Source organism: Rhinolophus ferrumequinum, chromosome 20 (assembly GCF_004115265.2).
Source record: "Rhinolophus ferrumequinum isolate MPI-CBG mRhiFer1 chromosome 20, mRhiFer1_v1.p, whole genome shotgun sequence".
NCBI classification, from domain to species: domain Eukaryota; kingdom Metazoa; phylum Chordata; class Mammalia; order Chiroptera; family Rhinolophidae; genus Rhinolophus; species Rhinolophus ferrumequinum.
Genome location: NC_046303.1, coordinates 45,297,003 through 45,313,826, shown reverse-complemented (window position 1 = coordinate 45,313,826; position 16,824 = coordinate 45,297,003). Strand labels below are relative to the sequence as shown.

Sequence of the window (16,824 nt, the reverse complement as noted above, 5' to 3'; positions counted from 1 at the left end):
ATTTCATCCTCCTAGATGTTGTATAACTCCCCTGGGACATAATGGGAGAATATGATTCGAAAAAGAAGTTTAATGAAGTGTCTCTAAATACCAGTCCTCTATATTTTAAGTGCATCTTTAATAATACTAACAATAACTGCTATTTATTGAGTGCCTGCTAGGTGGTGAATCAGTTTTATACATGTTAGCTCACCTTCACACCAGCCTTTTAAGACGGGTATTAACTCCATTTCATGAATGAGTAAACCCTGAGTCTCATAAATAGTAATTACCAGAGCCAGGATAAAAACCCACATGTAGACGTCTCCCCAGCATACACTTCGGCTCTCTAATATTCACTCTTTTAAAATACTGTATAACACATTTTGTCCTTTTTGGTTTCATGTTCTACTTTGCATGAAGTTAGTGGGTCAAACCCTTTCCTATTATAAATATCTCTCCCACTTGTCTCCTCCTCTCTACCCCCACTGTTAGCGCCCAGCTAAGTCCTCAGCATATCTCACTTGTACTTTTGCAAGACCCTTAACTCTCCTTCTTCTCGTCCACTCTCCACACCGCCAAGAAGTTGATCTTTACAAAATATAAAACTCATCATGTTGCTACCCTGCTTAAACCTCTCAATACTTCCCTATTGTTTTCAGACTAAAATCTCACATCTTAACCATAACATCCAAAGCCTCTGATGAGATGGACTCCACTGGCCAGTGCAGCATCATTTTTCCCCACTACCCCAGGCCTCCCTTTCAACACACAGATCTGCAACATATAGACACACACACACACAGACACACACACACACTCACGCACACTCACACGCACACCATGCTTCAGGTGGATGAATTCCTTGTCATCTTGTTTTGTGCCTCTGCAAGGTGTCATTGCTGTTCCGGAATGCCCGTTCTCCCCTTCTCTGGAAGCCCCCACATGCCCTGCAACACTTAGCTCAGATGTCATCTCCCATGGGGTGTCTTCTCAGGCATCTCTGGGCCGAGGTAGTTGTTCCCCCATTAGAGCACTCATCATGCTTCCCCCATGTCTATGGCCATCACTTTTGTTCACATTTATTTTCCAACTATACGGAGCCCCAAAAGAAGCTAGAACACAGTACAAATTCCATTTACTATTCCAGTCTTCAATGAGTTTTATGGGCTGTCAGGTGCTGAGTTAAAAATAGGCCCGGAAAACGATTATCCAGCAGAATCTGTATGTGTTGATACCTTAGCTATTTCTTTTGATTCCTCCTCATCTTTACATATTATTTGCAATGATATGTCCTGGTATCTTCTGTGCTTGGCTCCTGGCATTTACACATGATCTTTCGGTATTGACGTTTTGCCCCCAAGCTTAGTATCGTGGATTATAGACAAATGCCCTGCTCTGTCATGGCTTCCTAGTACTGACCCTGCATCTCAGGTTTCTCGTACGTCAGTCCTACATCCAGCCAAATGAACACAGTGTTTTTGTGACTCTTGGATCACAAAGCTAGAAGTCATCAAGCCTTCAGACAGTCCTTTCTAAGTTATTAACATATGCAGGAGAGTGAATTCAGCCCCAAACAAGGAAGGGGGTCTTTCATGAAAGTGACCTTATGAGGCTAAATTATCATCACTAATAGAATGGTTATTTCTGCTAATAAGCACATATTGCTATATATTTAGTACATATCATATTATTTAATCCTCACAGGACATAAGATCACACACATTTTACAAGAGTGGAACCTGAAGTTCAGGGAAGTCAGTAACTAGCCCAAATTCACATAGATAGATAACCATCAAAATTAGGATTCTGGCTAATTCTTAATCCTACACCTGCCCAGCATAACCCTCTTGAATGCAAGTGCTCTGGGGGTTTCCAGGTCCTAGCACAAGGTGTGCACAGCACTCTGTTTTGGGGAAATTGGTTAGGTAATGAATAGGAAGGAAATCAAGCTACATTACCCTCATCAAAGACTTTGACTCTTGGCTTATTCTAAGATAAATGAACTAAAGCGTAACAAGGAGGAAGCACATTTAATCTCTAGGTGAATCTGGAGTTTTATGTGTTAGTGATTAGTTACAGTAAATGCCAGCCAAACTCCTCAAGAGGACATTGCGAGAGGGGTTACAACATCAATGAACCATAGTGATCAAAGGAAGATGGGAGTTTGGAGCAAGAATAAAGCTTACTCAGCACAGGGAAATGCTTAGAAATTACAGAATATTGCTGGAGTAATTAATGCCACTTGACTCAAAAACATGTGCAGCTCTTGAAAGTCAAAAGGGAAAAAAATTTTAGACAGTTATGTGATTTGTCAATCCACGGGTTATCGCTCTGTACCTGTGATTTCAAAGAGTCTCATCCATGCTATGCAAAATTGGTGACTATTACCATAGGAATCTGTGTACAAGCCTGGTAACTAAATCAAAGGATAATGCTATTATCATCTAGAAAGTACCTATACCACAATTTAGAAACTGAATCAATAAATGTTTAACAGGTAAACTCTGAGGATCTAATTAATTCAACAATTGAAGTTCCAGCTAAATCTTTGTAAGATCTCTTTTATGTAATCTAATGTGTGCTGATAGTAACATCAAGCAAGGGTAGGACTTTGCAGTATACAAAGGACGAAGATTCATGATCACATTTAGTGGGATTAAGTTTACAGAAAATGCATATATTGAACTTTCATTTCATTGAAGGTTATGTTTAAAATTCAATTAGATTCAACCCAGAAAGCATTCAATATCTATTGTGTGTCAGGACACACAATAAGTGCTAGTTCTAAACGTAATCAGAGGAAGCCCGTACCTGGTTTCAGACTAGAAGAGGTGTCAGAGGCAAATAGTTACAGATGAGTGCAAATAACAGTAATAATAAAGCAAGATTTGAATATAAGCAAGGTATAGTGGTCACAGAGAGGAGGGTTTTTATTACCTGGGAAGGGTAATTTTATGATATCTTAGTTTCTTCATTCGTAAAAATGGGGGCTGTTGTGGAATGGGTGTATTATATTATCTTTATAGTTGGCTTCTGTCTGTAATTTTGTCATGTCTATATATTTGTCAGACTATTTCCATTTTGTTCATTTTTTCCTTTAAGGCTATATTTTCTGATATGACCTTTGGAAATATTCAGTTGAAAACTTTCCACTATCAAGGACTGATATGGAATCTTCATTATTTAGGTCTCTTGCTTTTCTTCTTCCCTCCTTCCTAAATGCTTTGTAGGATATTATTGCTTTTGAATATTTCCTTCAGAGAATGAGTACAGAAAGGAGGTGGAATTATAATCACTTAGCTTCACTTATTAAAGTTCTTGTGAAAGTTTGATATAAAAGTGTTAGCATTTAAGGGAGCACTTTTTCATATCAGAAAGCTCTTAATTACTTGCAGTAATGGGAGCAGTGGTGTGTATAATCCAAAATGGTGGATAATCCAAAAACCATTTATATTTGACTTTGAAATGCATTTTTGAACTTGCATTTGAATAGAAATGTGGGACCTAAGGACTCAAAGAGTCCTAAGCTTTCTATCTTTCTTATACACATCAGTCTTTACAGAGAGAGAAAAAAAAATCTATGTCTGAGTTTTAAGACCTTCCTCCACTGGACAAGTCAAATTAGAGTTAGAAGAAACAGAAATGGTGGCAACGTTCACCAAAATAGCTAAGCAGGACATCCCGAAAAGAAATCAAAACAAGATTTACCTTAAATGATATAGAATATGGCTAAATATTGCTGAGTTGTATGTCGTTATGTCTGAACCATGTTTCCACTTACAGTGGGTCATTGAAGTTGTATGTGAGGCACATCATTTCAGGCTGATGAGAGGATGACTAGCTAAAGTACCTGACTCCCCTACTGAATGACAGCCTGACACTCTGAGTAAGCCACAGCAGGGTGTCTTCAGAAGCTATTTCCAAACAAATTTAGACTTGTCTTATAAATGATGAGAGCTATTTATAAAGATTGTATAACAAATAGCTTATAATAGACACCTCTGTCAATTGCATTTATAATGAAAAGATCTAACCCAAGAAGGTGTTGGTTCCAAGTGCAAGCTAAAGCTGCAATATCTTTCCTTTTTCATCGGCTATGCAACTGGGAAGGGGAATCAATAACAAAATTCAGTCTTTCAGTTTATTGAAATTTGAACTGAGACCTTAATAGGAGTTTTCATCAAGATACACAAAAGTGTACAGCAAACTACATATATTTTCTCTGGTAAATCCAAATCCAGGAATCATATTGAATAACAAAGATCTACATTCAGAAATGATGGGGATTATTACACAGTGATCTCTAATAACTCTCCTGTGATCTGCGTAATTGATGGACAGAAGGCAAGAAGAGAGACTTAAAGAATTGAAAGAAAAACAGGAGGAAACATGTAGAAAACAACACAATTCAAAAAGAGAATTTTAATTCTTCCATCTCCTCCAAGACAAATAGAAAGCAAAACAAAATGTAAACATTTTAGTATGAGTGCTTTAAAAATCTATCAGCAATTTTCTACCTGTAGGGGCCTAAAGAAGATGGGTCATTAAAAAGGAATGTAAATTAGGCCATATCCCCAGGGCAGGTGAAATTAGCATTTGGTAATTGTTCAGGCAAGAGGGAGATTTTAGCGTTGCAGTAATGAAAGACTGGAGTTTACAGAGGAAAAGAAAAACATTAGACTAGAATCATCAGAAAGAGTTGAAAAGAAAACTAAAATTATTTTCTTCATTTTTTCAAAAACATATTTGCAATTTTTGAAACACGAGACTATATTTGAAAACCTGTGATTTTCTTATTTCATATATTTTTTCCTTTTTCGATATTGCCATTTTTTTTTCTTAGAATGTCTACAAATGTGAAATGTATTCAATGATTACTGTGACATAGCAATTTGAAACCCTGAATTTCATATCCTAATGTACTCCCAATTTATAATGTTATTTTGTGCATGATAGTTATTCCTTTGGCTAAAGCTCTGCTTCATTCATTGATTCATTTTTTCGGTACACATTTCTTGTGTACTTACTATGTACAGTCTCTATGCCTGGCACAAAACTTATAAACATAAATAGGACATGGTTACAGTCTTGGTACATTTGTTGAAATTAGTGGAGCAGGAACAAAAGGCAAACATGTGACATAAAATGGCATAAACACTATGATTAAAACTTTGTACAAGTAGAGACAGCATAAATAGGAAGCAGTTATTTCTAAATGGGGTGAGATAGATCAAGGGATTCATTAATAAACACTTAGTCTTACAAAATCTCTATGTATCAGTATTTGCAAATTATCTCTCTCCCAAAAGGACACGAAGTTTAAAAAAATCCTTATTGAAACTTTTCACCCATAATGAAATCTAAAGAAAATAAAATAATTAAAAATAAATTTTCCAAAATATGAACTAGTTTTTTTCAGAGCTGTCATAAATACAATCACATATACATACATACATACATGCATACATACATACATTTTTATTTTTATTACTATCATTTGCTTTTCTTATGTAATATTGGAAATAGAATCAGTGTATATTAATAGTTTGTATACTAAAAATATGGAGGAAAATGTATGGGGAACTGTGTGCTTGGAATATTTTAACTCATATATTCTTATTTTCTAAATTTTATGCTTAGAAGTCATCCTTCATCAAAAAGATCCAAGTGTTAGAAGGAGAGAGCTTCTAATTTTACTAAATTATATTTTAAGGCTTAATACCTGATTTTCATTAAGCTACCTGATTCATATTACTTCTGGGACACGTGAGCAAATGCTTATTTCCATAGATGACCTGATACATGACTTTTCCCCATAGTATAATTTACATTCCTTTTTTTTGCCCTGTACTGTTTTCATTATAGTGGTCTGATTTATAGTAGAAATTGTTAAAATGTCATAACCAGTATTTATACTTGAAATTATAAAAATGCCACATTCAATACTCTAAGTCGGTTCAATAAGTTTAAATTGAATCGACAATATATATATATATATATATATATATATATATATATATATATCTCCAAATGTTAAACAAATATACAACTTACAGTTTGTGCTCTCCTATACTTTCTTAGTTTTTGTCATTACTTTCGACTTTGTGAACAAACTACGTTATCACCATATTCTTGAAACCCAGGGTCCTTATGACTTTGATTAAACTTAGCTTTAAATTCTACCTCTAGAAATCATATCCCTCTCTATATATACAGAGGGTGCCAAAAAAATGTATACGTATTTTAAGAAAGAAAAACTGTATTAAAATTGTAATACTCAATATCTACCAATAATAAAAGATGAATACAAGTCACATTTGACTTCTGCAATTACAAGAGGTGCTCAAAGTGGTTACCATCAGCGTCCAGACACTTCTGATTACGGTGAACGACAGCTTGGGCAACGTTGACCAAAGTGTCCACTTGTATACATTTTTTTGGCACCCCCGGTATATACTCCTCAGAGACGGAACCTTTCTTCAGGTAATCAACAACCTCTGAGGAAACAGAAAACAGTAGCCACAACCTGACTAATGGTCACACAATCTGGTCCTTTGGTAGGCTAAATGTAACACTTTGACCTAAGTTATGTTTCAGCTCCTGGGCCCTAAGCTGGAATGACATCCTGGCTACTTTCCCATGAAACCAAGATAGGCACACAGGCACACACCTCAGAACTGTCAAGACCTGAAGAAATGATTCATTGTCCTTACCTCATTTCCAACCAATCAGTTCCCAACATGGCTTTGAACCCATAACCCACGGTGTCTTGTGATTTTGCTTTATATATAGAATCTCTAACCTACACGCCATGGGGGAGCTGGGTCTTAAAAGCACTAGCTCACCTGTGTCTCCGGGCTCAGTGCCATTTCTTTAAATGACCCTCTACTTTCTTTGCTGCAAACTCCTGTTCCTTTTTCCTTTGGCTTTGACATGTGCAGGCAAACGGACACCCCCTTAGGCTTCGGTAACATTCTTTCCTATTTTTCCCCTCTGAGAAAAGTTTCCCATGTGTTAAATACAGCACAGTTGTGTGATGTGATGTGTGTATGTGTAGGGAGGAAGAAAAGAAGGGAAAGAGAAAAAGATAAAGAGCATTTTTATATAAATATGCAAATGTATAATATATATAAACATATATGAAAATATGGTCTTCTAGAGAGGTAGAAAAGTAAATAAATAAACATGAGACATAGAAACACATGTATAATTAGATGGAGCAGCCATCTTACGGACAAGGGGTTTCAAACCCCAGTCTACAAAACCATCTAAAAGAACATTTTAATACTCGATTCTGCTTTTCTTTGTAAGCATTTTCTCCCTTCTGTTTGTTTCCTTTGCTAAAGTCACAGCAAGGGCTGCGCTGAGGCTCCAGTTGATCTAAGCTGTTCGGTGCATGCCCAGACAGCAAGAAAATGGTTTCTCTGGCAACAGGAATTATGTGAAATCTCCGTGTGTCCTCCCCCACCCTCCATCTGATTCCTATTCACTTAAGCTGTTCACATATAGGCAACAATGAGGCATTGGAACTCTAATGAGCAATTCAAATGTATTGAGCTAACTCCTGGAGGCGGGCTCTGCGAGCATCCTCATTTCCTGTGTACCCAGGAGCAGGGCACATTGTTGTACATTATCTGTGTTAGTCAAGAACCATGCACTGTCAGCAAATAGTCCAAACCAGATACAATCAGATGCATACCTAAAATATGAAGCATATATGGAATTTATTTCCATCATGCTAGAAGGGAAATACAAAGGCTTTCAGAAACTAAACATTCAGCTTTGAATTTTCCCAAGATGCTGAGGCATGGAGGTCACACTGACTTAAAACAGCTTCACATTATGTCTGGAACCCAGGAGCAAAGGCCAAGCACTTTGATTAAATTGTTTCAAATGTCAGCTTTTTTATTTCTAGGAAATCCTATGGCGTCTCCATCACTAAAATTCAAGAATTTTGGATTTACACTTTGTTAGTATTCTCTGATAATAGTTCATAATTAGATCTCTACATGTTTAGTTTTTCTCTGTAGTGCTTGTTTAGGAGAGAGTCCTATTATCTAGCAATGGTGCTAAGGTTGATATTCACTAAGGGAGTTTAATCAAAAGGGGATTGATTTGCTTGGAGTAATAAGGGCTGAGAAGCAAATTAGCCTTGTCTTTAGGCATTGGGAGAATGTGAGGGGGAGTGAGGAAATCCATATTTCTTAAGCTCCAACAAGGATAAAATAATAGCAAATGATATAGTCAGTTACATAAATCAGAAAACATAGTGAATATAGACTGAACTCCTGAACGGTTTTCAGAATCATAGTCCTAGGAATTTGTTAGGAAAAAATTGCTCCTTAGCTGTCTAGACTATCTTAGCACAATTTACCTGGAAGAATGCAGATTCTCAAGACTTCCTTGGTTTTATGATCATATAGTTAACTTGCTCAAAAAGTAAAGACTTTCTGTCACCAAAAGCAATAGGAAATGCCTCTTTATAGAAATCCTTAACCTCAATCTACATGGTATAGTATTTAAACAATAACTCATTGAAAACCTGTTTTAAATATTTAAACTCTAACCCAGTTAAAGCTCTGAGGAAACAGTGAGCAAAATGATTAGCTTAATGACACAACCATAATGATTATTTAACAAAAAACAGGAGAGTGATGCCGCAAAAGACAAAGGTGAAATAATAGTAGTAATAAAAACCACTTCATTTTTACAGTCAATCCTTAGATAATAAGAACATATTGTTTTAGATAATAAGATCATCTAAAAATCCGTAATAACTGCCATTTTTCCAGGGCATAAATATAGCCAATAAGTATAGCCAACATTTGGAGAATAAAGACAAAATAAAAGCCCTACACAAGAAGACTATTGAAGCCAGAACATTTGGAATTTTGAATCCTGTCACAGTTTTCAGGAACAGAACATCTTGGAATCAAACTTATTCCAGTTGGAAAAAAGAGTCAACCTTTCTACATAAAAACACCTGATGAATCAAATAATCTGAGACCAGGGCTTTATATGTTTAGCGACCACTTGCTTCAGGAAGAAACTGTTCCTATGATTCCAACAGTGGAGCCCCTCTGCGAGCAGCACGTCTGGTAATAAATCAAGAGTTACAGATGTTTTCAAAGAACTTCAAAGCTCTGATTCGGAGCGCTTTTGCCACAGAAGCATCTTTCAATTGTGAGTTTTACTTAATTTTGCTAACTTAATTCTACCCCTCCTTGTTCCAAGAAGAGTTGAGATGGCTTGCAATTATAGTGTGTATGTATGTTAATCCCTGATAACAATGTTCCTTTTAAAGAGAAAATTGTGTATGATTTGGAAAATATCTTGATAAGGTGCTTGGGGTAGAATATAAAAGTCTGGGAACATGTATTAATAGGAGAGAAAGTTATAGAAGACAGCAGAATTGTTCCTAAATTAGAAGTTCATGATAATTTAGTGGGTGGTGGGAAATAAAGAAAGAAAAGGAACAAGCCAGGATAGTCTTTAAGATAGATGAAAAAAATGTAAACCTGGGGACATCTAATATTCAGTTTTAAATTGCTGGTGTTGCTGCATCTTTGCCATAATTTAAGACAGTGTGCTACACTCACATTGATGAGCATATTTATTTTTATGGAACTGTACATGTGGTACATGGTTAACAAAGGGACTGACTTGCCCATTTGGATATATACTGTAGCAGAGACACAGAGCAGAAAACAAAAACAGTTGCAGAGTGGTTGGAGACAAAGGTGACCATGAGGATGCAAGACCCATTGGGAGTTCAGAGAAATCTTGAGGAGAGTATTGGGCTTTCCACTGGAGCATGGAATGGGAGTCTAAGCCATCTTATTTAGAGCTTAAAGGACAAGAGGACCTCTGATGACATATGGGTTATACTACCACACACACACACACACACACACACACACACACAGAGAGAGAGAGAAATGGTAAAATACTACCAATTTTAAAATTAGAAATAGGGAAAATACACGATTGAATAGGTGTTCAAGATCTGGGAGAAGAAAAATATCATGTCTCAATGGACTATGCACATTTGAGTAAAGTAAGATTAATGGATCAGCTTCAGGACTTCACCATGGTGAATCTGTTACAAGTGTCCCTAATCTTTTCAAAATCACTTTGATATGAATAATATACTTGCTGCAACATTTCATATACTAGCTGTGCATGACTTTAGTGGTTAACACTGTGTGAGCACCAATATTCTCCTTCTTTCCTCTCAAATCAGAATAGTAGTATCTATTTCAAACATTAAATAAATGGCCAATTTTTATTTAGTGCATAGTATATGTCAAGCCCAATTTTACTGCTACTATTTACTTTAATTCTTACGACAGTCATTTAAAATATTATTACTCTAGCTGTACAAATCAGGAAATTAAGGCCAGCAGAATTTAAATAACTTTTCTGAGCACAAAGCGTATAAGTAGGGGATCCATTAGAATGTCCCAATGGTACTGACAGTAGTAACATTGGTAAATAGAGTGAAAGTCAGTTTTGACTCTAATTTTCTATTATTGACTTGTTATTTCACAATGGGTGAGCCCAAGATAACTCTGTAATAATGAATCCTCGTTAAAAGTTTGTTCTAGTCATTCTGCATATTTTTTCACAATTTCCTTATTTCATTTGATGAGGATGGAATGCCTTCCTCATTTATCATCATTAGTTTAACTCTTATCAGGGGACCTATTAATCCATGCTTCTTAATGAATAGAAGAGCAATGGGAACCCGATTCCTGCTCAGGCATCAAGCTTATTCCTAAAATAAAAACTTTTCACATTATTTCAGATCAATTATGGACTCAGGAAGAAATCCTACTGGATATGCCCAATGTGACGTGAGATTATGTTTACAGTTTCATCAGCCACACCAGGTAGGAGAACAGGCAGCCGATCTCAGCACTTTGGACCCTAGAGAGTCCGGAGGGGGCATGGAGCGACCAGTGACTGTCCAAGGATGGTATAGTTTAACCAGATCTGGAAAACTCAACCCTTGCTGTGTCAGTGTTCTTTTATACTCTGAGTTTATGTCACCATTTGAAAAAGTGTAGACTAACAATTTAATGAGAGATGTGTTCCTATACTGGAAGGGAAGCAGACTCAGCGTCAGATACACCACATCCTTGTTTCTATGAAGAAAGCAGAATAAATGTCTAGATTTACCTCACAAATATCACTGCTTCCAGTTTTCCAACATTCTGGAGAGCCAATTTTCCTGTACCTACTATGTGAACCAATTAGTAAGAAAATGTTAAAACCAAAGGTAAGATTTTATATAAATTCAAAACCTGACACAATGAGTTCTACATTCTAATATATTGAACACTTGCAATTACTGTATGTCTAAATAGAATAATACCTAAGTTTGTTTTTTTCTAGCATACTAACCTCAAGCTCCTCCAATTGCTTTTAGTAAGTTTGGAAGAAAAAAATAAAGAAAAGAAAAAGAACTATAACTGACCTTCAAACAACATAAAAACAGAGTGTTGGCAGGCTTTGTATGACTATGCTCTCCAAAGGTATATAAAAGCCAATTTGGCATCAGTATCTTTTATGGAAAAGAAGGAGTGAGTGATAGAACACATTAAGCTAAACAAAATAATTTAAATAGAATTACTACAGTGTACTGTGATTCACACAGGATCTTGCATGAAGAAAATAACCAAGTTGCAACATTCCTTTTTTTTTTTCATTTTCAAAGACAACGTTGTGCCAAGGGCTTGGCATCTTGTTGCTGCTAACAATACCATAGCTCTTACCATGCATTAAACTTGTCTCATCAAAACAAGTGTTTGACGCATGAGGATCTTGCCTTCGTTACTATCAATAGTTCCATTTTAGAAGACTTATTCTCCAAAGACACAGCTCTTGTGAACAGAATTTAATTTGGACTATCATTTCTAGTTAGTAAACATTTGTAACTATTGTCTCAAAGTAAATGAAAAGCTTATAAATAAGTGATAAAAAACTCCAATTGAATGTATGCACTATACTTTCACTTTATATAACTTATCAGCTATAATTTTAATTATTAGGAACATTTAGTTAAACCTGCTCAGTTACCTGTTACTAACCAAGAACTCATAATCCTTTCAAAATACATCAAGTGGTTTCATTTCCACACTCAAAAATTATGTCATCATAATACAGTGGTTAGATAAGATTCCTTAAAATGGAGAGAAGTTACTTCTTATGTATGTCAAAATATATCTAATTAACTATATGTAAAGTCATGAAGAAATTATGCCTTCCTTAGTAAAATAAAGTTATATGCCACATTTGGGGAAACACAGTAGTGACAGCTGGTAAGTATGACTTGACTTTTCCTATTAAACTATAAATGATAATAGCTAACATTGATTGGGTGCTTCGCATGTGCTAGTTACACACACTTTATGTGTATTAACTCATTTAATCCCCCCCTACACACACACACAAAACTATGATGTTGGAACTATTATTATGGTACAGAAAAATTGTTCCAATATGGATGGGGTACAGAAAGGTTAATGAACGTGCTCCTACACAGAGCAAGTAAGTGCTGAACCTGGGATATAAATCTGGGCAGTCCAGATCTAGAACCAATCCTTTTAACCACTGTTTGTATAGTTTACTTAGATACCTAACTTATAATTTCTAGAATACAACTCATGATATATCACAATAATATTTTCTTTTTAAATAATTGAGACCATGGGAAATGGTCCAGTTTGTTTAACAGGACACCAAATGCAAAGCAATTCATGCATGTACAACTGTCGTGGGAAAACAAGATGTTTCTAAATCACTTGTGCCCTGGGGAAACTGCATGCCATTTTATTCAAAGCCCAAGGAGCTTAATTTCTAAAGGATAAGCTGAAAAAGTCATCTGTGCCCTCATCAGAAAATCAAATAATCAACTATTATTTCTCAAAGGTAAAGAAGATCAAATAGACACCCCTTGGATCTAACCTGTGGTTCACGAAAGGATAGCAAAATAACAGGTGTGATGATTAGATCATTAAACTACTCCATTTAGAAAAACTCTTTGCGAGTTAATGCAAGACAGTATGTCAAATATGTTTGCTGGCTGAAAATATGGAGGTGCAGAACCTAACTATTTTTCTGTTAGAATTTAACTAAAATTCTATGGAAGAAAGAGTTGGACCTAATGTTTAACAATGCTAATATTGACATTACCTCTTATTAAGTAATTATACTATTCCAATATGACACTAACCAAGAAAGAGAATATAAAATCTATATATTCTATTTACATTTTCACTCTTGGTACACTGCACCCTCCCCTTTGCCGAGTCCTCTCTGATAATAAAATGAGTTTGTATAATCTCTTTTAGGGCACCTAAGCGGTGATGCACAAAATTGTAAACTCAGAATTGAGAGAAATAATGTCCTTCAGTATGTACTTGGCTATATCAGGGAGTAACCAAAGTATCATAAGAATTCATCTCAAATAATCCTAATGTTATTTGTAGATCTTTTAAAAAAATTACTAATATACCTATACTTTGAGTTACCTTCTTCAGAGCATATTTGCCACATATTTGGGTTAGGTGGTACTTTAATTAAAATTTTAAAAAAAGATGAATATCCCTTTCACACAGGTAGGCCCCAGCTGGATGTATGATTTATGAACATTTTGAAATCTTGAAATGAAATATTCAGTCTTCCATTTATTCCACAGTTTTCCAAATTCTTGAATCATGAGAACTCTGCAAACAATTTATAAAGGAGGTAGTCTAAGGAAGTGACTAACACGCTAGCTTTTTCCTAATGAACTGATTTTATTAAGACTGAAAAGATAGGCTTGTCCTAGACAGGCTTTTGAACCTAGCACTTTATGAGTATTAGAATTTTCAATTCTAACTCATATAACATATTTGGACAAATGAACATAAATATCAATTCTTATTTTTATTCAAAACGAGAAAAATGTGAAGTAGATTGAAACAATATTCTGAAATCCAAATCAAGAAATTTAAATCGAAGAGCTGACGTTAAAAAAAACAAAACTAGATTGTTCATATTTTAATAAAATATATTATTACTCTCGATAATAAAATCATTTAGAGAAACTATTTTATTTCTAAAATATAAATCTTGGCCTAGGGAAATATTTATATGTAATTAACTCCACTATAAGATATGACTCTTTAATTTTTAAAATGAAGATTTAACGTAATTTTCTTTAACAAATATAGCTCATTCTGCTCTTAAAATATGTAATTCATTATCTCATTTGAATTCATTGTTTAATCTAGTAAACATGTAATGAATTGTAACGATGCAGACATAAAACAGCGTGGAGCCATGGCAGCCATTGGGAGCAGCAGCCATGGCTCTGCGCTACCCCACGGCCGCCGGCCTCAAGGAGGGCCACCGGGTGACCGAGACCGTGAGCACGCCATGGCACTGCCGCCACCGCCGCTGGGGCCTCACCCAGCGCACCAGGTTGGGGCGGGACACAGTCGGAGAGGTGTGAGGCTTTGTCCTCTCTGCGCAGAGCGCCACGAGCTACTCAAGGTTTCTAAGGACAGCCGAGCCCTGAAGTTCATCAAGAAAAGGTGGGGATGCACGTCTGTGCCAAGAGGGAGAGGAGCGGAGCAATGTCCTTGCAGCTCTGAGGAAGGCAGCAACTAAGGAGGGCTGAGCCCCATCCCCTCTGTGTGTGATAAGACATTTTCAAGAATAAGGAAAGGAAGGGAGGGAGGAAGGGAAGGGAAGGAAGAGTGGAAGGGCAGAAAAGAAGGAAGGAAGGAAAGAAGGAAGGAAAGAAGGAAGGAAAGAAGAAAGGAGGGAGAAGGAAGGAAGGAAGGAAGGAAGGAAGGAAGGAAGGAAGGAAGGAAGGAAGGAAGGAAGGAAGGAAGGAAGGAAGGAAAGAGAAGGAAGGAGAGGAGAGAGAAGGAAGGAAGGAGGGAGGAGGGAGGGAGGAAGGAAAAGGAGGAAGGAAAAGAACGAAGGAAGGAAGGAAGGAAAAAAGGAAGGAAGGAAGGAAAGAAGAGGTTTTTCTATCATAATTAATTATCCACCAGCAAAACTAAAATTTGAATGGTGACAAGTTTATATAGTATCTAGTCATGACGATGTCAGGAGGGGATAGCCCAACACCTTTGGTCATATTTCTGCAGCAAATATATTTTAAAATAAAGACACCAGCACTTTTAGAAACAATTTCTGAGAGTATATCCATAGTTGCCTCTCTGTGTTCAATGTTGTAAATTAAGGACTTGTGTCAAAGACACTATTTTCATTCTCACTGGAGTTATTTGGTTAAGACTATAACTAGAGAAATACATATCTTAGATCCCAGCATCAGAAAAGCCCAGAATTCTGGCTTAATTTGCAGGCACAGAACAGTATCACAATAGCAAAACATCAGTCTCAAAGCGAATTTAATTTATTGGTTAATAACTTAGGAAATAAGAAATGGGCTAAATTTAACACATACTTAAAACAGCTTCCGCTAAATGATTTAACAAGAATAATATCAAGGATGTTTAAATATACTTGTTTCTTAGACAATTTGTCTGAGAGTTTTTGAACTCTGTTTTGTGAGAATCCCTGGGGGAAGTCAAAGGCATTGCTTGTGTTTAATAAGACTAACCAGGAGTAGTCTCAAATAAGTCGTAGCCCTGCTTAAGCCACATTGCTTAATCATAGAATAATATAACCATAGAATTACTTAGTGCTGGCTTATCTAGCTGAGCCTTCTTATATTAAAGGGAAGGAAAGAAAGCAACCCAGGAACATGGAAAGAATTACTAAAGTGCACTCAGGAAAGTAGGAAAGAGAACATTTTAAATGAAGCCCAGGCTGCCTAACTACCAGGTTTGCTATTAAGCATTGCAGTGATTGAGACAGTAACCATACTTAGAAATGCATAATGAATCTTCTAAATTATTCCTTGATATTATTTCAATGTACCTCACATTTTTCTATTGTTTTGAAGAAAAATCAAGTTGATATTTTCACCTGTTAATATATATATATATATTATATATATATATATATATTTATAGATATATAGAGATGTTTATAAATTAGACATAAATTCTAATGCTCATTTGGGTGTTAGCTAATGAAATTCATTCATGTGTAATAAATTCAAGGAACATTTATGATGCAGAAGCATTTATTTTAATGTTAAAGTTATATATCTACTATACCTAAAGAAAAGAAACATTAAGTGTAACTTGTGAATTTAGAACATAGAGTTGTAGTTCAAAACCTTGATGTGTATAAGATTCATGTGGGAAACTTGTTAAACATGCAGATTTCTTGCCTTCACTTTAAAAAGATAGATATAATAGGCCTGGCCTGTGGCCTGGGGATTTGCATATTTCATGAGAAACAGAAGTGATTCTGACACAGGTGTGCTTCTGACCACACACTGTGAAGCGTTGATAAGGAACTGCTTCAAGGTGGGAGAAGCAGTGACAATATCATAATGGATGTAGTATTTGAAATATTTCTAGAAAAATGGATAAAACTTGGACATGTGGAGATGGGATGAAGGGCAATTAAGAAGGGGAAGAGAATGAGTGAAGGAGCAAGAAGACGCAGAAGGAGTTAGGAAACAGTGGACATCAACATGTGAGAGATGGCTGTAGGGCGAGGGAAATTGATGAGGGTCAGGAGTGTCAAACCGGGGAGTATTGATTCTAATAAGTGATAGAAAGTTCCGAAAGTTTTCTGAGCAGGTAAAAGCTTAATTCAACATGGTGTGTGTGTGTGGGGGGGGGGGATAGATTGAGGGAAATGGGGTTAAAGCCATGGGAGGAGATCAGGTGGCCGAGGAAAGCAAAGTAAAACAAGGTGAACAGG

General features: G+C 36.1%; 1 protein-coding gene and 1 pseudogene across 4 annotated transcripts in view; one reads left to right on the top strand and one right to left on the bottom strand.

Moving 5' to 3' along the window:
- Positions 1 to 16,824, bottom strand: part of MAGI2 (membrane associated guanylate kinase, WW and PDZ domain containing 2) — a 1,312,199-nt gene that overhangs the window by 642,699 nt on the left and 652,676 nt on the right. The gene's annotated exons all lie outside the window — the stretch shown is intronic.
- LOC117012067 (60S ribosomal protein L36-like) lies at positions 14,336 to 14,650 on the top strand (annotated as a pseudogene).